Source organism: Schistocerca gregaria, chromosome 2, assembly GCF_023897955.1.
Source record: "Schistocerca gregaria isolate iqSchGreg1 chromosome 2, iqSchGreg1.2, whole genome shotgun sequence".
Taxonomy (NCBI): Eukaryota; Metazoa; Arthropoda; class Insecta; order Orthoptera; family Acrididae; genus Schistocerca; species Schistocerca gregaria.
In genome coordinates this window covers 857,695,110-857,718,207 of record NC_064921.1, presented here as the reverse complement: position 1 = coordinate 857,718,207, position 23,098 = coordinate 857,695,110, and the positions used below count along the sequence as shown (strand labels likewise).

General features: G+C 42.0%; 1 protein-coding gene across 2 annotated transcripts in view; it reads right to left on the bottom strand.

The window, feature by feature from the left end:
* Positions 1-23,098, bottom strand: part of LOC126335233 (uncharacterized) — a 385,936-nt gene that overhangs the window by 17,731 nt on the left and 345,107 nt on the right. Inside the window, exon 2 of one of the 2 annotated variants that reach the window (XR_007564828.1) lies at positions 7,546-7,678. The exons of the other annotated variant lie outside the window; for it this stretch is intronic. The gene's annotated coding sequence lies outside the window, so the exon portion shown is untranslated. Of the gene's footprint in view, positions 1-7,545; positions 7,679-23,098 lie in introns of those variants that run through there. 2 annotated transcript variants of the gene reach the window in all.

Here is a 23,098-nt window from a genome sequence, read left to right as displayed (position 1 = left end):
GTTGGTTTGAGAGGAGCTATGTTGATCGTACTGAACTTAGGTTGGTGAACAACAATGGGTGCAAAGGTTAGGTAGTTGTGTTGTCTCCAAAACACGTTAAAGGGTGGGGAAATTCAAGAAAATTTCGAAAAAACTGCAGGTAAATGTATTCAAAGGACTGGTTATGTACTGGCAGATTATGAAAATGAGGCTAACAATTGTCTGACGAAGAAATAATAACGTTTAAATCTGAGGGAAGGTGCTACAAAATGATCGGTTATGTGGGAAAAACAGGAATGGAAATAAAACAAAAGTTGTTGGAAATAGCTGAGATGGTTGTTTAATGGATGAAAGGAACTTAAGCTGTGAAATAGTATTCACGAGTTTACACGAAATATTTGTAAACTTGGAACAGTGGATTTTATAGCAGCGGTAATGTTGAAATTGTTGAAAGTTTTTAGGTTATGGTTTGGAAGTAAATTACGTATTATTGAGTATAATTAGGCAGGATAAAATGTATGGTAGATTACGGAAAAAGGGAAGATGAATACAAAGTGAAACTACTTGTACAAACAAAAAGAGAAAGTAAGATGATAGAAAAGATTTCGAAATGCAACAGAGACAATAACAAACGTAATTGTTGGGTTCAAATTAATGATGTAAATAAAATAGAAAGAAACTTCCACATGGGGAAAATATATTAAAAAGAAAGATTTCAAGACTTACCAAGCGGGAAAGCTCCTGTAGACAGGCACAATAAATAAAACACACAAACACGCACACAAAATTTCGAGCTTTCGCAACCGGCGGTTGCTTCGTCAGGAAAGAGGGAAGGAGAGGGAAAGATGAAAGGATGTGGGTTTCAAGGGAGAGGGCAGCAGGCCAAGTTACCGTGCTCTATGCAGCATGCACAATACACCATAGGCACAAGGGTGGCAAGTCGCATTTTGTATTTAACTGTGGCACATGCTAGCTAATTGCTTATCAAAAGGGGATTATGAGAACTAAGCCGAATGCACAAACATTCCCAGGCTGAAATGAATAGTTATTGTGTGAACACAGCAATCACTTTGCCACACAGTTCATCATTTAAGCTTTGCCCCCTTCCTGCTTACCTGTCGCACCTGACGCACAGTAAGCCACTGATAATGTTATTGATGGATGCATCATGGAAAACTCTTCACCAGGTGATGCCTGAGTGTGTCTGTGGGGTAACAAAATGTCTGCAGTGAAACTACTGTTTCCAAGATAGTATTGGACATTATAATTAGAGAGAATACATGTTTGATAAGATAATCGTCTTATTCACATTCATTAGCTTACCACCTCCCACCAAACAATTTGACAGAAGGAAAACCTACATGGTATACACATTGTTCACACATGCTACATTTATACTTCTAGGATATTACTGGTCATTGACACATATTGTTCAATAATACATTGGTACCTACTGATAACCTTCACAATTCATAGTGTTCTTAACAAAACATGGCATTGTACTTTACTTAAGCATGTACTCAACTGGTTTACCTTTGACTGCAAGACACATCTGTAATTGATGTTCAAGAGAATGGGTAACAGATGAAAGGTCAGTGGATGATATGTTGGAGCAACCTGTGACAATTTGGTCGCGCATGTCATCTGGTGTTGTTGAGGCTTCACTGTATACCGCATCTTTCAGTGTTCCCCACAAAAAGAAATCAAGTGGAGTCAAATCAGGGGACTTGGCAGGCCATTGTACTGCAGCATTCCATCGAACCCAGGTTTCAGGAAATGTCTCATTCAATATTTGACTTGCAACACGTGAGGAGTGAGCTGAGCAGGCGTTGTGTTGGGACCACATACACAGGTGCTCATTGAGCTGTATGTCCTCTAGCAGAATGGGTAGACTGTTTCTAAGAAATTCTCCATACTTATTTCCATTTAAGACTCCTGTAATGAAATAAGGTCCTACAATGTAATTTCCTAGAATGCTGCACCACACGTTGACATGCCATGGCCTTTGGTCCAGTCCTGACACAGCCAATGTGGGTTCTCAGCTGCCTAGTAGTGCATGTTACATAAATTTACACCATTACCATGATTAGTGATTGTTGCTTCATCAGTGAAGAGCACACATTTGAAGAATATATTATCATCTCGCAGGCATTGCAGAGCAAACTGATAAAATTCCATACAATGTTCTAAATCGCATCCTTCGATTGTCAGATGGAGTGAAAGGTGATATGGGTGGAACTAATGCTGGTGAAGATTGTGCATGACACTCATCTGACTGACCCCACACTCCATAGGAATACGTCTCATGCCACAATGAGGATCAGTAAACATCATGGCCAGAAGAGCCTCTATGTGGTCTCTGTTGGTCGCAGTCTTCTTCCTCCTCCTTTGTCTGCTGTTGAAGCTGCCTGTTCACACTAGTGTAGTAATCATTCTTGCAATGACCTGGCGAGTAGAACACCAACGATCAGAATATGTATCTCTGTACTACCGTACAGGTTCGACAGCATTTCTATGACATTCACCATACAGAAGTAACATGACTAACTTCTCCTGCTTTGTGTATATATCTGGACGCAATGTTCGAGCAGCAACCATGTCTGGATAGGAGACACATGTCATACTGGTTCAACGTCGCACGACCTACTAGTTTTATGATGTGGCCTGCTTTCTGGGTCATGCAAGACGTGTTTACAGTCAGCAGCTGCAGCTGACTGCCTTGACCTTCAGTCGTACAATATTTCCCAGCATCTTTTAAGCAATGTTTGAATCACAATAGCAACATACGATACATCACTATACGCATCTTTTCCAGAGCATCTGAACAATGGTAAAAAAAGTATAGCATCCCATTTAAAAAACATGTACTTGCCTCATTATCTCGGTCAACATAAACATTGTGATTATTGTGCACGTACCAATGTATGTGCCCCATGGTTGGCTATGATTTGCTGATCACTACTTGTCGATATGTGCAATCGCCTCCAGAATAAAGGGGGTGTTACATCTTATGTGACTCACCCTGTACATATATACAAGGTGTTATGAAAAAGTACCGAGAATTTTCAGGAAAGATTCCTCACACACAAAGAAAGAAAATATGTTACGTGGAGATGTATCCGGAAACGCTTACTTTACATGTTAGAGATCATTTTATTACTTCTCTTCAAATCACATTAATCATGGAATGGAAACACACAGCAACAGAACGTGAGAGCATGACTTCAAACACTTTGTTACAGGAAATGTTCAAAATGTCCTCCGTTAGGGAGGATACATGTATCCACCCTTCATCACATGCAATTCCTTATGCGCTCATGCACCCCTGGAGAATGGCGTATTGTATCGCAGCCATCAAAAATACGAGCACGAAGAGTCTCTATATTTGGTACCGGGGTTGCGTAGACAAGAGCTTTCAAATGCCTCAATAAATGAAAGTCAACAGGGTTGAGGTCAGGAGAATGTGGAGGCCATGGAATTGGTCCACCTCTACCAATCCATCAGTCACCGAATCTGTTGCTGAGAAGCATACGAACACTTCGACTGAAATGTCCAGGAGTTCCATCGTGCATGAACCACATGCTGTGTCATACTAGTAAAGGCACATGTTCTAGCAGCACAGGTAGAGTATCACGTATGAAATCATGATAACGTGCTCCATTGAGCATAGGTGGAAGAACATGGGGACCAATCAAGACATCACCAACAATGCCTACCCAAAAGTTCACAGAAAATCTGTGTTGATGACGTGATTGCACAATTGCGTGCGGATTGTCATCAGCCCACACATGTTGATTGTGAACATTTATAATTTCATCACGTTGGAATGAAGTCTCATCCATAAAGAGAACATTTGCACTGAAATGAGGATTGACACATTGTTGGATGAACCATTCGCAGAAATGTACTCCTGGAGGCCAATCAGTTGCTGATAGTGCCTGCACACACTGTACATGGTACGGATACAACTGGTTCTCCCATAGCAGTCTCCATACAGTGAAGTGGTCAACGTTACCTTGTACAGCAGCAACTTCTCTGACGCTGACATTAGGGTTATCATCAACTGCACAGAGAATTGCCTTGTCCATTGCAGGTGTCCTCATCATTCTAGTTCTTCCTGAGTAGTGCGTCATAGGCTGAAATGTTCCGTGCTCCCTAAGACGCCAAGCAATTGCTTCGAATGTCTTCCTGTCGGGACACCTTCATTCTGGAAATCTGACTCGATACAAACGTACCACGCCACGTCTATTTCCCTGTGCAAATCCACACATCAAATGGGCATCTGCCAACTCTGCATTTGTAATCATTGCACTGACTGCAAAACCATGTTCATGATTAACACTAACCTGTTCATGCTACGTACTGATGTGCTTGATGCTAGTATTGTAGAGCAATGAGTAACATGTCAACACAAGCACCGAAGTCAACATTACCTTTCTTCAATTGGGCCAACTGGTGGTGAATCGAGGAAGTACAGTACATACTGACGAAACTAAAATTAGCTCTAACATGGAAATTAAGCGTTTCTGGACAAGTGGCCACATAACATCTTTTCTTTATTTGTGTGTGAGGACTGTTTCCTAAAAGTTTGGCCATACCTTTCTGTAATACCCTATATACATATTTTGTTGAAATGAGACCCATCCTTCATGAAATCCTCCCCATTTCACCAAAAGTGTCTTTCTACCATCCACCTAACCTTCTTAACCTGTTAGTTCATCCCTATGAAATCCCCAAACCACCTTTCCTACCCTCTGGCTCCTATGCCTGTAACCACCCCCAGTGAAACACCTGTCCCATGCACCCTCCCACGACCACCTACTCCAGTCTTGTAACCAGGAAGGTGTACACGATTAAAGGCAGAGCCACGTGTGAAAGCACCCACATGATTTAATAACTGACCTGCCTATACTGTGAAGCTTCCTATGTGGGAATGTTCAGCAACAAACTGTCCATTTACATGAATGGACACAGACAGACAGTGTTTATTGGTAATGAGGATCACCCTGTGGCTAAACATGCCTTGGTGCACGGCCAGCACATCTTGGCATAGTGTTACACCATCTGGGTTATCTGGATACTTCGCACTAATACCAACCTGTCAGAACTCCGGAGATGGAAACTTGCCCTTCAGTATATCCTCTCTCCTCGTTACCCGCAACACCTCAACCTCCACTAATTTCAAGTTGCCGCCACTCATACCTCACCTGTTATTAAACAACATCTTTGCCTTTCTACTTCCTTCACGACTGACATCTCTGCCCAAACTCTTTGCCTTTAAATATGTCCGCTTGTGTCTGTATATGTGTGGATGGATATTTGTGTGTGTGCGAGTGTATAGCTGTCATTCATTCCCCCTAAGGTAAGTCTTTCCTCTCCCGGGATTGGAATAACTCTTTACCCTCTCCCTTAAAACCCACATCCTTTTTATCTTTCCCTCCCCTTCCCTCTTTCCTGACGAAGCAACCGTGGGTTGCGAAAGCTCGAAATTTTGTGTGTGTGTTTGTGTGCATTTTTATTATGCCTATCTACCAGCGCTTTCCCGCTTGGTAAATCGTGGAATCTTTGTTTTTAAGGGAAACATTCCATGTGGGAAAAATATATCTAAAAACAAAGATGATGTGACTTACTAAACAAAAGTGCTGGCAGGTCGATAGACACACAAACAAACACAAACATACACACAAAATTCAAGCTTCCGCAACCAGCGGTTGCTTCTTCAGAAAAGAGGGAAGGAGAGGGAAAGATGAAAGGATGTGGGTTTTAAGGGAGGGGGTAAGGAGTCATTCCAATCCCTGGAGTGGAAAGACTTACCTTAGGGGGAAAAAGGACAGGTATAGACTCACAAACACACACATATCCGTCCACACATACACAGACAAAAGCAGACATTTGTGAAGGCAAAGAGTTTGGGCAGAGATGTCAGTTGAGGTGGAAGTACAGAGGCAAAGATGTTGAAAGACAGGTGAGGTATGAGCGACAGCAACTTGAAATTAGCTGAGGTTGAGGCCTGGTGGATAACGAGAAGAGAGGATATACTGAATGGCAAGTTCCCATCTCCGGAGTTCTGACCGGTTGGTGTTAGTGGGAAGTATCCAGATAACCTGGGCGGTGTAACACTGTGCCAAGATGTGCTGGCTGTGCACCAAGGCATGTTTTGCCACAGGGTGATCCTCATTACCAACAAACACTGTCTGCCTGTATCCATTCATGCGAATGGACATTTTGTTGCTGGTCATTCCCAGAGGGAATTTTTTGTATATGTTTGTGTTTGTTATATATATATATATATATATATATATATATGTGTGTGTGTGTGTGTGTGTGTGTGTGTGTGTGTGTGTGTGTGTGTGTGTTGTGCACTTGTATTTTGTTCATTAGGCAGTGGTGTGGAACTGTATTGAACACCTTCTGGAAGTCAAGGAACACAGCATCTACCAGGCTTTCATATGATTGTTGTTTTTGGAACCCATATTGATGTCTACAGAGAAGATGTTTGACCTATAGAAATGTCATAATATATGAGCATAAAACATGTTCCAAAGTTCTGCAACAGATAAACATAAAAAATATAGGCCTATAATTTCGTGCATCTGTTCCTTGACCCTTTTTCGAATCATTAGCAATGCTTCACACCTCGTGAGACCTATGGTTCACTCCTGCTACGAGTGTAGGAATGAACTGGTATCCAACCAGGTCCAGTGGCCTTTCCTCTTCTAAGTGATTTCAACTGCTTTTCTATTCCTTGGTCAGTTGTTATGATAACTGTCATTTCCCATCCATGCAATGATTTAAAGGAGGAACTACCTTGTGATCTTTCTCTGTGAAACAGTTTTTAGAAAGACTTTTTGTATCTCAGCCTTTTCTGTGACATCCCCTGTTTCAAAGCCATTATAGTTACTAACATGGTTGTCCAAGCATGATGAGTCTTTTCCAGCACTCACAGTTTTACTTAGCACATATCTGTCTAAAGCATGTTGTATGATGCTCTTCATATCTGTCCACTGATGCAGAACACTATCAGAGGTGGAAATGAATTTTTTGTGTTTGCCTGTCACGCAATCTGGAATATGTTTCTTGTCACCCTTCTTAAACAGAAAGATTTTCATACATTTCTTTGTATTCCTATTTACAGCCATATTCAGTGAAACTGCAATGGACTCATGATCACTGATTCCCTGTTCTGTGCTAATTAAGTTAAAATTATGTGGAGATTTTAACTGATCATGTGATCAGGAAAATTACATGAAATGTTTTCCAAGTTTCCCCTCGGGTGTTCCAACATTGCAGCAGCAGCAGCTGCTGCTGCTGCTGAGGCAGGGAGTCTATAAAAGCATCCAGGGACCAACTTTGATCCATGTTTAACACTTACCTTCACCCTAATTTTTTTACAGTCTGAATCAGTATTCATCTCACTAGATATTATTGTATTTTTTATTCCTATAAACACACTTTTACCACCAGCATTTAATGTATTTTTATGATATACATTCCAGTTGGAGTCTAGAAATCATTGCTGTTGACATGCAGTTTCAGCCAGCTATTTGTTCTTCGTATTGTGTGGGTACTTTTTAATATTTATAAATGAGACTAGTTCTGGCACCTTTCCATAGATGCTCTTGCATGATACGTATCACATACCTTCCCCTGATGAAATGGAAATTGTGTCCTCTGGATCCTTTTCCCTCCAGTTTAACTCCTGTAAAATACATGTGACTTAAATGAACAGTTAGCAAATGTATGTTCTAAATGCACTGACACTTGTGAAACTGACAGCACTCAAAATTTATGGGATTATATAAATAATATTATTTACACAAATTACTCATCGCATAAAGTTCACCACACTTGTTTTGAGTTCAACTCAAAAAATATTTTACTAGGGAGATTACCTCTAGTTAAACCTGAGATGATTAGAAAGAGGATACTTTTACATTTGTCCTGCAAAGCTCAGTGTTGTTTCATGGTTATTGGTGGTCACAATTGATAGGTTAATAGTGGAACAATCAAGTTCTACACACTTTCCTCCAGAGATGAGGGAGGAGCAGTCTATACCATCCATAGAATAACTATTAGGCAATCTTAACCAAATGGGTTGGGAAACATTGTGAGAAGGATGCTAACATTATCAGTACAAAAGTAAGGATACTTTAGTCAATTCTGATAATTTATACTAAAATAGGTATTGATCATTACTTACCAGATGGGATTTAAAGGAAATGCAAATCACAAAAAATGCTCACAGTCCATATGTGTACCCATGCGTCACAGAGCCTATGTATACATCTGTCCGCACAAGCGCCAGCATAGTTGTCTCACAATGTCCTTCCTACTTCCTGATTAACTGCCGCCACTAGAAGGCCACAGACAAGAGGCCATAAACGTTTTGAGCCTGGCTGCTGCCAACATTAGTGATCTAAAACACAGTACCTATGTTACTCTAGCCCTTACCAAGTGATTGCCTTGCTGTACTGTGCCAACCCAGTAAACACATGTGAAGTGCCAGAACTTTGTGAGGAAAGTGCAACTTGTTCTCCCTGCACTACCACTGCCCCTGTAGGGGCCAATGTGTTGGGATCCAGTAGGTGGAGCTTGCTTCATCCTCTTCTCCGCACACCTTCCCTAAATCTCAGTCAGGACACTGTGAACAAATTGTAAGTGAGTAGCAGAGGTGCATAACACTCCTCTCCTACCTATTTAGTTTGTATATGGTGTATAAGAATAATAACTATCCGTGTACAGCCAACTATCTCTCTATGTGATGTGTGCATAAAAGGGGATAATATATTTGTCTGTTAATCCTGGAATACATAGTCTCATAATTTTAAGAGTGAACTTGTGTCTTTTATCTGGGTAACATTGGCAACATTTTGAGGCTTATTACATGTGTTTACTAATTAACTGTAACTTAGTTTATGATGTGTCACAAAAGAAAGATGAGAACATTGACTATGGACCTAGAGTTCTGTCAAAAACCCCTTTAAACATGTATACATTCCAATCCACCCAGGGCCTAACATTTTTTTTTTTTAACCTCATCCTTCATATCAAACCTTGAGTCTCTATGGAAACTTCACTTCAGGCATTGGAATGATGAAAGACATACATTATTTTTGTACCTCCTCCATAATGTTGCCATTCACTGACTTACCTGTATTATTTATTAATAATGATCATGTGATTCATCTTCCTGCCAATGCCTGGAGGAATGTTTCTGTGGAACTTTATTTTATTTCTCTCTACAGTCTTTTGTGATTGATAGCCATGTGCCTTTTTTTTTTACTAAATACTGGGGTAGTAACCTCCATGAAATGGAAACAAATACTTATCCTTGCATTTCCATGGCAGCAAAGCTGCTAGCCAGTGGAGGTTTCCTTTCCTCCTCCTTTGGGAGGCCAGGGGTATGTCTTTTAGTTTTCCTTTCAAACTTAGTTGGCAGTATCACATCTTAACAGAAGAACAGAACTTTCACACTGTTCTTAAAATTGTGCCATTTGATTGGTCCTGTGCCCTGCTGGGTAGATCTTCTCTAAGTCTTCTCTGTTCAGAAAAAGAGGGCAGTAGATACTCATGCTTTTTCCAACCCTAATTGGGTTAACATCTCATGCTTTATGGTGGGTGTGGGCAACTGGTCAGTTTGCCACACTCTCCATAGAGTACTGATGGTGAGGGTTGTGACAGGTTTAGGGAGAAAAAGATTGTGAGTGGAGAGTCTGCTGAGAGGAGCTTGTGAGTATTGATGCTAGACTGAAATGTGGAGATGTAGCTCTAGGTTGGCTTGGATTTCATGAGTTAGGATCTGTTTAAACCTGTGGCACCTTCAAGCAAAGGAAATGATTATATTTATATTAAAATAACTTTTTTCATGTGAAATTTGTTACATTGAGTGAAGCTTAGTGTCAAAAATTCCATTTATTAGAGGTTCTTGTATCTGTTTGTGTAGATGCTCCATGTAGTCATCATTAGGCTTGTACCCATCTTCCCCATTTAAAATCACTTAATTCAATTTGACGTGTGTAGCATTAATTCATTTTATCCTAATCATGATGGCGAGTAAGTATGGTATTTCTCACCATGTGCAGAGTAGCATGTGGTCTTCAGCCAATGTTATTTAGTTGGCAGCTGTTTTGCCATTAAACGAATCCTTGCAAAGTTTTACTGTCTGTGGTAGTCGCAGTTTCCCACTGTTATGCTTCACTGTTGATCTGGCAGACCGAAGGTAGTGTATGATACAGAAACCTATCCTTAAATAGATTATATACCTTATGTTTCAGTGAGGCTTACCATAGCTGATCGGCATACAAATTCATTTAATTCCCCCACGTCATATATAACTATGGGACTGTAGCTATTACAGCTTGACAATGAATAGTGCTGATAATGTCCTGTTCAGTGCTAAATAGTTCCACTAAATAACTGGATTCTTGAATGCTAAATCTCTAGACCATTAATATTATTCAGAATTCCATTCCTTTACACACTGAGGTGATAAAAGTCACAAGGTACCTACTAATACATTGTGGCCGAGCAGTTCTAGGTGCTACAGTCTCTAACTGCGCGACCGGTACGGTCGCAGGTTCGAATCCTGCCTCGGGCATGGATGTGTTTGATGTCCTTATGTTAGTTAGGTTTAAGCAGTTCTGAATTCTAGGGGACTAATGACCTCAGAAATTAAGTCTCATAGTGCTCAGGGACATTTTCTTTTAAACAGGTCGCTATCGCGAACAGTCGTTATGTTCACCTATACTTCTTTGCCTTTAAAGGCTAACGTATCAAAGGCGTCTGTCATACATCCACTATTGATTTGTGCATTTATTTCAAGCAGTGTTGACTGTCTGTTAGCACGGAAACCCTACGCAAACGCCACTGCTCTCGGTCGTTAACTGAAGGCTGTCGGCCACAGCGTTTTCCATGGTGAGTGGTAATGCCCGAAATTTGGTATTCTCGGCACACTCTTGCCTTTGTGGGTCTCGGAATACTGAAATCCCTAACGGTTTGCGGAGTGGAATGTCCCATGCGTCTGGCTCCAACTACCATTCCGCATTCATAGCCTGTTAACTCCTGTCTTCCGGCCATAATCACGTCAGAAACCTTTTCACTTGAATCACCTGAGTACAAATCACGTCTCCGCCAATGCACTGCCGTTTATTGCCTTCTGTACGCATACTACTACCCTCTGTGTACGTGCATATCGCTATCCCGTGACTTTTGTCACCACTGTGTATACCAAACATGTTTAAAAATTGTCTTGCTAAGAATGCTAGCTGAAGTAACTTCATTACTACGTGGTCATTCCGGATAGATTATTTTGTTTGGTTTAGTCTATTAAAATCGTGGGGCATAAATGTTTCACAATAATTTCAGAATCCAGTACTACCCTGAACGCTTAGTGAACAAGCATTCATAAAATTGTATGTGTACAGACTGAAACTGCTGCGAATTTTTGTGCCCAGGTAACGAATCGAACCCGGGTCTCCTGCTTACTAGGTAGGTGCGTCAGGCACTAAGCCGCCTTGGCACGGCGATTCACATAACTGCACGGATTACCCTGGCATGCCTCTCTCCTCGATCCAGGTTACCACTGCTGCCCCAGTCTACTTTAAACTCCCCCTTACACACGAACAGAATTGCGGAGGCCCTCCATGTTCTGGAATAAAACCTCAGCATCGAACGTAAATGGGGGATCCAGCACGAAACCCAGAAGCAGGTACTTACACAAACGAAATGACACAATTTCAGAGACTTTACAGGTCTCATACAGATATGATTTTATGTACGGACTGAGGTGGTGAGTGAAAATTTGTACCAGGGCTGGGAATCGAACCTTTGTCTTCCGCTTACTACGCAGGCTCGTTAGCCACTAAGACGTCTTCGTGCACTGGTGGAGGAGCAAGACATGTGAGGGTAAACCGTGCAGTTGTGTGAACCTCAGTGCCAGGGTGGTTTAGTGGCTAACACAAGTGCCTAGTAAGCAAGAGATCCAGGTTCGAGCCTTGGTACAAAATTTCACTCGCCACTTCAGTCTATATACATAAAATCATATCTGTATGACACCAGTAAAGTGTCTGAAACTACGTAATTTCAGTCGTAACTATAAAATGGGGGATCACGTTACATTTTTGGTCCCAGATAGCCAGAGTAAATACCTTAAAGTAGAAAGTCAAGATCCCCATTTCATGCGGTTGGCTCGCAACGTAGTGTAGTACCCTGTGTTTAATCCCAGAGTTAAGTATTGCTGTGCTTAATCCGAAATTTGACTTCAGAATTACAGTGCATGCGCATCTACGTATATGCAGTGCAAACCACTGCGAAGTTCATGACAGTGGGTACTTAGAATGGTACCACATGTTAGGGTTTCTACCCGTTCCATTCACGTGTGGAGCGTGGGAAGAATGATTGTTTAAATGTCTCTGTAATTAATCTAATCTTATCCTCTTGATCCCTATGCGAGTGATAGATAGGGGGTTGTATCATATTTCTAGAGTCAACATTTAGAGCCAGTTATTGGAACTTTGTAAGTAGGTTTTGTCGGGATGCTTAACATATGTATTCAAGGGTGCCATTTCAGCACATCTGTGTCACTCTCACGTACAAACAAACCTTCTATGTTTGCGTTCATTTCCTCCTGTTAGTCCTATTTGATATGTATGCCACACACCCGAGCAATAGACCAAAACGGGGATCAAGTTATTTATAATGAATGTCCATTGTATACTGACCGCATTTCCCTAGTATTCCGCCAATGCACCAGTCTGCCACCTACCTTACCCACGACCGAACCTATTTGATAACTGCATTTTACATTCCTACTAATTGTTACACCCAGTTGTTTGTTGGAGTCGAATGTTTCCAAAACTAACGCTTTTACGTTTATGAAGATTTAAAACAAGTTGTCAACATTGTAATCACTTTGACTAGCGAGGCTGCTCGCACACACCTCTGGGGAACGTCTGAAGTTACTTTCACTTCCGTCGATGACTGTCCATCCAAGATAACATGGTATCTTGCAGGTACACATCCGAGTTTTTTCTATTTTATGCACATTATTTCGGCGACCAGCCCAGTACTTATTTTCATGTTCTGTGAGTTTTGCTCTTATCTGCATTCGCTGGTTGGACTCCCACCAGAGTGGCTGGAGTCTATCCAGCGAGTGCACATAACAGAAAATTCGTGACACCTGAAGATGATGACTAGGTAGGTCGTCGAAATATTGTGCGTAAAATGGAAACAACAACTCGGCCGTGTATCCAGAACCACACCTTTAACCAATTACGCCGAGAAAACCAGAATTCACATAACAAGCTACATCCTCCCCACCAAGAAATCCTCAATCCTGTCACAAATTATGTTTAATACGGTAATCCATCTAATAGTATTTTTTTAATAATCGTTCTTTTAATGGCGGGATCATGGTGGAAATGGTTCTCTCTTCCTCTGGCCTGAAAACCGGTACGTACAGCCACTTAAACGGGGACACAAAGCTTGATGTGCAATCTGAACCAAGAGGATGATTATATATGGTGTTCTATTTTTACAGTACCTGAAAAACAGGCATTGCCAGGGTATTCATTTTCCAATTATCTATTAGCAAAGAAAACAAAAAATGAACTGCATTTTTAGTGTAATATCAAAAAATTTCATTTCCTTGTATTTCTGAAATCATCTTTGACATTACGAAGCAGTCGTAGAAGGAAATCTGCATAACGTACAAATGCATTAGCACAGTATCCAAATTAGACAGTTTCCGCCCAAAGGGCGAAGCTGCTTCCCATCTCTATGACTTGTTTTCGCCTGCAGCTGTTTGCGCTTCGCACCTGAAATCTGTCAAAAATGCAGCCAGGCGTCAGGGATTTCCTTAAGTTGATTCGACTCTGGGAATGTCTTCGTAGTAAAGAATAGGTATAGTAAAACTTTACCAATTATGATGCAGTTTTTCACGCATCTCATTGTTTATGATGTCATATCTACTGAACTATAGTTGGCAGGTCGTTCTTAACCCCACAGAGATCGTTGACTGACAGTAAGAGATACGTGTACCAAGTTTGGTTGAATTCACTAAGGCGATTTAGGAGAAGATGTAGAACATACATAAGTACATACATTTCTATAATATGTAAGGATGCTACCCTGCAATGAGCGGATATCCGGGAACAAATGATATTGGGAAACTTTACACACTTACTGGTCTCAAGTGATTTCTGGGAGTTTTAGTTGCCATAAAAAGTGCTGACTTCATATTTTTTACTGATACATTGGAAACCGCTCGTCGTAATGCAACGAAAATTGACATACAGTGTGTAGTGGGTATCACAATCTGCCTCCAGTTGTGACTTTTGATCGTTATCGCCATATGATAGCACAGTTTTTATGACCACAATTGCAAGAATTGAATATGTAACGCATGTAGTTCCACCAGGAGAGGGAAAGCAAGCCACACTACCTTGAACATCAAGGTTGTTGAGAATAAGATTCCCTGCTCGTCTCATCTCTCGTAATGGCGATCAGAACTGGCCACCGAATTTGACCCCATGTCAAATCTCGTCTTTATATGATCAATCCACGAATCAGCCCTCAACCCAAGGCAGAAATTAGACGCGTCGTTGGTAAAAATTTAAGCGAAACTTGGCTCTCGTATAGTTGAAAATTTTGTGGATGTCTGCAGAGAAGCGGGGTGGAACACATTTGCCTGTTTCATGTTTAATCTCAGTCTTTGTGTTCCATATTGATTGTTGACATGATAATACTAGCGTTTTCAAATAAAGTATGTGTTTTATAATTAAAAAAATATTACATTATTTATGGAACACCCAATATATAATATGTAACACTTAATATCCATGAATAAAAAGTTATCATTAACAGGCAAATACTGCTGCAAAATCCATTTTGTACCTTAAACGGCCTAGCAAAATTCGTAGTGTCCAATATTTTTTGTTGATAACTAGCAAATGGACAATAATTTCTGCTTGATTCTTGTCCGATCGAAAACGATGGAAACAGTTATTGAGTTTATTGAGAGTCTTCACGTATGCTTCTGAACTGATGATTGACACCCTCCACATCCACGAGAATGACACCATCACAATCCCAGAAGACTGTCACCATGACCTTTCCGGCAGAGGAGGGTGTTTTGAATTTCTTCTTTTGTGGAGAATGAGGATATTGCCACTCCATTGACTGCCTTTTTGTTTCCGGCGCAAAGCGGTGCACCCAGCTTTCGTCCCCTGTAACGATCCGTGTCAGAAAGGACTCTCCATCGGTCTCAAAACGCTCCAACAATTCAGATGAAATGGACTTTATTTGAATCTTATGGTCCGCTTTGAGCATTAGTGGAACCCATCGTGAGCCCCTCTTTGAATATCGGAGAGTCTCGATCATTGCAGACGCACTTACAATGCTGACCGACAACTGAAGAGCCAGTTGCTGAGTTGTGATGCGCCGGTCGTCACGGATAAAGGCATCCGCACGATTCAGCATGTCTGGAGCAGTGGCTGTGACAGGACGTCCCGGGCGTGGCTGATCGTGGAGCTCCGTTTCTCCATTTCCTGACGCTGTAACTTCCTTTGCCCATCGCCCAGCTCTACTCCTATCAACTGCAGCATCGCCATATACTGCACACGAGCGTTTATAGATGCTTACCATGGTCTCTTTTTCTGCAAAAAAGAATTCCATAACGGCAAGCTGCTTGGAACACAAGTCGTATGTAGACGTCATTTTGACGCTGTACTACGGCTCTGCCATGTGTCAGAACGGTTCGAAATTTCACCGGCGCACAGAACAAACATGAAATGTGAAGCACCAACAAGGATGTTTGTCTATGTATATTAATGCCTTTTTTTAAAATGTGGGGCATTTATTGAACGACCGATATATTTTCCACCGCATTAGCAACAAGAGGAATTGTCTTTTTCTTTTAATATGGAAACTGTTGTCCTTGTCCACAGTCCCTAGAGTCATAACTTCTAGGTCATTTGACAGTCCTTTTTCGTATGGCGCAGACATCTGTAGTTGTATGGATTCCTCTTTCCTATCTCAGTTTAGCCAAGATATAATGTTCTCCACCTACGTTTGCCTGATCAATCATTACAATAGGATCTGGTGTGAATTCTGCAAACAGAGCGACCTCATCCATGCTGTAGTCACTCTCCAAACAAATGTCGGAAACAGAATTAATCTCCTCAGTTTCCTTTCCATTTAGAGTACTTGCCACATCTTTGGTCACTGGCATGGTTTTCTAGCCTACGAATTTTTTGTTTGACAGCTTTTCTTTTTCAGCAATGAGGTTACTGCTGGATTGTGGTCTCCCGCGGTTGTTTCCCTGGCGTATGGTAGGTGCGGCATCCCGCGCTACACCGCTGTGTGGCTGTTGGTTGGGACACAGGCGACAGTGTACCACTTTAAGGAATCATACAGTACTTAGGAATGGAGCGTATCGTATGTCAATAATGAATAAATTAGTTGACAGAGCACTATTTTCTGTGTATCTAACACAAATTTGACTGGTATGTAGTCAATACTTGCATAAATGAGGCAAATGTTCCAGAACTGTGTGCACATTTATTTAAGTCTGAAAAGTGAAGTTTCTATTGGAGAAAGAAATGATGACTAATTATTTATAAACAATGGCAGCATAGCTAACAGCAGGAACATTTGTGATAGGTGTGGTTTACATATGGAGAGACTGGGGGTATCTTCTTTTTGGCAAGTTTTGACTACCAGTTTTATGACATCTTACCCTACATCGGCTGCAATCATGAAAGTTTCTTTTCTTTATTTCTCGGACGCTGCAGGTCCCATATACGATGATACTGAAAACTGCTCAGATTTCAATTAGCCATTGTTACTGTCAATTATGAATCGACTGCGCGCATGAACTTCAGGGTGGTTTCCCAAGAAATTGGGGTCAGGAGTGATGAGCCAACATAAAGTGACGGAAAAAAATCGCAACACCAAAAAGAAGTTGTACGACATAAACAAAAATTTGACAGATTATGTCTATGCAAGTTTCACGACTGAGCGAGGTGGCTCAGGGGTTACTGCATTGGACACGCATTCGGGAGGACGACGGTTCAAACAAGCGTCCGACCATTCTGATTTACGTTTTCGGTGATTTCCTTAAATCACTTCAGGCAAATGCTGGGATGTTTCCTTTGAAAGAGCACGGCCGTTTTTCTTACCCATCGTTCCACAAACCGAGCATGTTCTCCATCTCTAATGACCTCGTCGTCGACGGGATGTTAAACACTAATCCCCCCCTTTTCCAAATTTCACGCCAACTGGATAAGAGGGGCGTTAGTAGTGCCTCTATGCGGATGCAACAATATGGAAACCACAAAAATGAGAATTGTGGAGGTGACTAGGACACATAAGCACCACCATGTGCTGATAATGGTGTATCTAAAATTGTGGTTTTAATATTGTTAAATTTTATAGAAACAATGGATGTGTAATGTTTCTAGATACATTTATACATGATGTAGTTTTGTGACACAATATGAATGGCAATTAAGTACATACCAATAGCCAGCTACACAATATAGTTCACATTACTACCACTTTGACTGTAAAGAATTTTTGCAGCTTTAAAATCACTCACTCTGTTGTAGTCGCTTCTGTTGTACCTCGATAAAAAAGTATTTCCTTAAAATGGCTATATATGCGATGTACAAATAACCAACTACGTATAGACAATGCATTATTGTATTCCGACGTTTGGATCAAGGAGACGTAGTCATGTATGGTGTACGCTGAGTCCAGTTATGAGGCAATTGTTATCAGCAGCCTCAGTGCAATTTGAACATTTCACGGGTCTACTCCAAGAGACATTATGCCAAATAACGGCTGAAATGTGTTAACGTTATCTAATTTCACCCACACACTTGCATGTGAAATTTATACAATTGTACTTCGGAGTTAATATGTATGCAGCAGTATTTTAATCGATTCCTGTACTAACTTCAGCAATGAAGATGGTCACTCAGTGATCGAAATTTAGATCTGATACAATAAACACAAGTTACGACTGACTGCAGTACCTTCTTTCACCATTACAAACAACTACGATCGCTGAACATTCCCAGGTTCCACATACAGTCAGATTTAAAAAAGCATCTGCATCTTATAATAAGCCGATCTGGTGTTGAGTTCCCAGCGAACGTAATGATGGCGAGCTGTTTGGTGTGGTCTAGGCGACAGCATACCTGCTGTGTCGCGACAAGGGAGAGCCGCAATAAGAACAACTTATCTGCTTGACCCTGGCAGCCGCCAAGTGTCTGTAGCACCAGCCAGAGCAAGCGACGGCATGCGCTGTGCCGTGGTCATCTTTATTTCTTGCTCACTCTGTTAGTCCATGTGATACAGAGTCCTGTAGACGTAGGCGCCCAATTTGATGCCGTGCTCCTTGACTTCAGGAAGGCATTTATACAGTTCTGCACTGTTGTTTAGTGAGCTTACCGAGTATCTGTTTGGGTTTGTGAATAGATTCAGGACTCCCTTGCAGACAAAAGTCAACATTTCGCTCTTATCGGAACAAAGTCGAAAAAAGGGAAGGCAATTTCAGGAATAATCCAAGTGAGTGTAGTAGGACCGTACTATTTAACTATGTACAAATGATATAATGGATAAAGTCAGAATCTCTACTAGGCTGTTGGCAGATGCAGTTGTCTGTAAGAAGGCAGCATCGCTAGATGACTTAACAAATTGCAAGAAGACCTGTAGACGATCATAGATTGATGTAGAAGCTGCAGCTGACCCTGAAGAAAAATAAATATAACATAATGCGCACAAAAGGCGAAGTAATCTGCTTCTGTACAACTACACTTTTGGTAACGAATCACTGGGAATATTAACTACAGCAAAGGACCTAGAAATAAACATCCAGGAAGATCTAAAATAGAATAACCACATAAAGGAAGTAGTAGGAAAAGCAGATGCCAAGACAGACTCCTTGGGAGAATCTTAAGAGAATGTAATTTACCCACGAAATAAGTGGCTCAGAAAACACCTTTTCGTCCGATTCTCGAGCATAGCTCGTCAGGCTAGATTAGTGGACGTCAAATTTTTTTGCTTAGGAGACAATACTGACATTGTAACGCAACACCTCAGGCTGCATAGGGAGATGGAAAGGAGGGGAGTAAAGTGACCACTCAAAGAGAAATTCAAATTTCACTAAACCATGGTTATTGACATAATCCTACCACTTACACATTTGGATCTACATAATGTAAGCTATCACAACAAATATTCCTAAGTGAGAAAGAAAGTAATGTACTGAAATTACATGAATTTTTCTGAAGGTTTAGATAGCGTCCTAATTTCCGTACGTAAGTGGGTGCTGTGGACAAGATCATCACAATAGGATCCCATGTTGTTTTTTAGATTTGCAGGCACATTTTTTATGAATCTTGATTCCCTAGTGCCTGAAAAAATGGGAAGCGCTTGCAGGAGACCGTTTCAATCGGACTTTTGTATTCGGCTAAATATAATATACCACTGGCTATTTTTGTAACTTAATTAATTGAAAATTAACACAAATGGATAGAATGGCGATGCGAGGTTGTTCGCAGATGATGCTGTAATTTACCGTCTAGTAAGGTCAACCGAAGACCAGTATCAGATGCAAAGCGTTTTAGAAAAGATTGCTGTATGGTGTGGCAGGTGGCAGTTGACGCTAAATAACGAAAAGTGTGAGGTGATCCACACGAGTTCCAAAATAAATCCGTTATAATTCGATTACTCGATAAATAGTACAATTCTGAAGGCTGTCAATTCAACTAAGTATCTGGGTGTAAAAATTACGAACAACTTCAGTTGGAAAGACCACATAGATAATATTGTGGGGAAGGCGAGCCAAAGGTTGCGTTTCATTGGCAGAACACTTAGAAGATGCAACAGGTCCACTAAAGAGACAGCTGACACTACACTCGTTCGACCACTGTTAGAATATTTCTGCGTGGTGTGGGATCCTTACCAGATGGGATTGACGGAGATATCGAAAGTTTGCAAAAAAGGGCAGCTCGTTTTGTATTATCACGTAATAGGGGAGGGAGTATGGCAGATATGATACCCGAATTGGGATGGTAGAGAGATAGTATGATTGTGGTTCGATGAAACCTCTGCCAAGCACTTAAATATGAATTGCAGGGTAGTCGTGTAGATGTAGATGTAGATGTAGATAGATTTGCATATGAAATGGTTTGGAAGTTAGTTTTATTTGTTGTATTATGCGTGTTTTTTACAAGCAACTAATTCTCGCTGCAGTGAACACCTTGGCGACTTTTCTCACGAGTAGTGCGGGCACTTTACCCGATCGGACGCCATGTCGACTTGAGTGATTCACAGGAAGAACTATGAAAGTGAAATAAGTAATAAGAAATTGCATTTGTCGGATGAAAGACTTTGTTTGAATGTTGATACAGAAATAAATTATTACTCTTCATTTAAGTAAGAATAACATAAATGATTTATTTTCTTCTTGAGTATGAGGAACATCTAGGTGTCAGTTCCGTAGTTGTTCTAATTGTTCTAAAGAAAATGAAGGCACCATCTTACATCTGGCCTCTCAAAAACAAAAAAAGAATTTACTATAAATAATTGAACAAGCTTCCTCTGTCAACCTCTCTGTGAACAATGGTGATGTATATTAGAACTGTCTGACCATTTACCGGCAGGCACAGCGATTTTCAAGGCAAAAAATATCCAGTACCCACTATTCCCAACCTGGCCGACCTTACTATCAATCAGTAAAATACACTCCTGGAAATGGAAAAAAGAACACATTGACACCGGTGTGTCAGACCCAAAATACTTGCCCCGGACACTGCGAGAGGGCTGTACAAGCAATGATCACACGCACGGCACAGCGGACACACCAGGAACCGCGGTGTTGGCCGTCGAATGGCGCTAGCTGCACAGCATTTGTACACCGCCGCCGTCAGTGTCAGCCAGTTTGCCGTGGCATACGTAGCTCCATCGCAGTCTTTAACACTGGTAGCATGCCACGACAGCATGGACGTGAACCGTATGTGCAGTTGACGGACTTGAGCGAGGGCGTATAGTGGGCATGCGGGAGACCGGGTGGACGTACCGCCGAATTGCTCAACACGTGGGGCGTGAGGTCTCCACAGTACATCGATGTTGTCGCCAGTGGTCGGCGGAAGGTGCACGTGCCCGTCGACCTGGGACCGGACCGCAGCGACGCACGGATGCACGACAAGACCGTAGGATCCTACGCAGTGTCGTAGGGGACCGCACCGCCACTTCCCTGCAAATTAGGGACACTGTTGCTCCTGGGGTATCGGCGAGGACCATTCGCAACCGTCTCCATGAAGCTGGGCTACGGTCTCGCACACCGTTAGGCCGTCTTCCGCTCACGCCCCAACATCGTGCAGCCCGCCTCCAGTGGTGACGCGACAGGCGTGAATGGAGGGACGAATGGAGACGTGTCGTCTCCAGCGATGAGAGTTGCTTCTGCCTTGGTGCCAATGATGGTCGTATGCGTGTTTGGCGCCGTGCAGGTGAGCGCCACAATCAGGACTGCGTACGACCGAGGCACACAGGACCAACACCCGGCATCATGGTGTGGGGAGCGATCTCCTACACTGGCCGTACACCTCTGGTGATCGTCGAGGGGACACTGAATAGTGCACGGTACATCCAAAACGTCATCGAATCCAACGTTCTACCATTCCTAGACCGGCAAGGGAACTTGCTGTTCCAACAGGACAATGCACGTCCGCATGTATCCCGTGCCACCCAACGTGCTCTAGAAGGTGTAAGTCAACTACCTTGGCCAGCAAGATCTCCGGATCTGTCCCCCATTGAGCATGCTTGGGACTGGATGAAGCGTCGTCTCACGCAGTCTGCACATCCCGCACGAACGCTGGTCCAACTGAGGCGCTAGGTGGAAATGGCATGGCAAGCCGTTCCATAGGACTACATCGAGCATCTCTACGATCGTCTCCATGGGAGAATAGCAGCCTGCATTGCTGCGAAAGGTGGATATACACAGTACTAGTGCCGACATTGTGCATGCTCTGTTGCCTGTGTCTATGTGCCTGTGGTTCTGTCAGTTTGATCATGTGATGTATCTGACCCCAGGAATGTGTCAATAAAGTTTCCCCTTCCTGGGGCAATGAATTCACGGTGTTCTTATTTCAATTTCCAGGAGTGTACATAAAATTAGTAAGTTGTATTAGTTAATAACGATATACGAAACACGATCAAAAATGTTTCCTAAATGTTTGGAATGTCATTTTTCTTTTACTCATTACTTTTTTCGTACAACAACCTTAATATGATTTAATATACCTGCTGCAAATATGTACCACATTTGAAGATAACCGTCTCTACAATGCGAATTCACTAGCCCATTTTACTTCCGTTTGATATTTACACTGAAGGGTCAAGGAAACTGGTAAGGGCATGCGTATTCAAATACAGAGATATGTAAACAGGCAGAATACGGTGCTGCGGTCGGCAACGCCTATACAAGACAACAAGTGCAGTTCAAATTCAAGTAGCTCTGAGCACTAATGGGACTTAACTTCTGAGGTCATCAGCCCCCTAGATCTTAGAGCTACTTATACCTAACTAACCTAAGGTCATGACAGCCATCCACGCCCGAGGCAAGAGTGGAACATGATGCGACCGTAGCCGTGCGCGGTTCAGACTGTAGCGCCTAGAACCGCTCGGCCACACCGGCCGCCAACGAGTGCAGTTCTTAGGTCGTTTGCTGCTCCTACAATGGCAGGTTATAAAGATTTAAGTGAGTTTGAACTTGGTTTTATAGTCAACGCACAAGCGATGGAACATAGCATCTCCAAGATAGCGATCAAGTGGGGTTTTTACCGTACGACAGTTTCACGAGTGTACCGTGAATGTCAGGAATCCGGTAAAACACCAAATCTCCGACATCGATGAGGCCGGAGAAAGATCCTGCATGAATGGGACCAACAACGAATGGTTAGAATCGTTCAAGGTGACAGAGATGCAACACTTCTGCAAATTGCTGCAGATTTCAGTGCTGCGCGATCAAGAAGTGTCAGCTTGCGAACCATTCAAAGAAACATCACCGATATTCGGAGCCAAAGGCCCATACGTGTACCCTTACACTATGTGA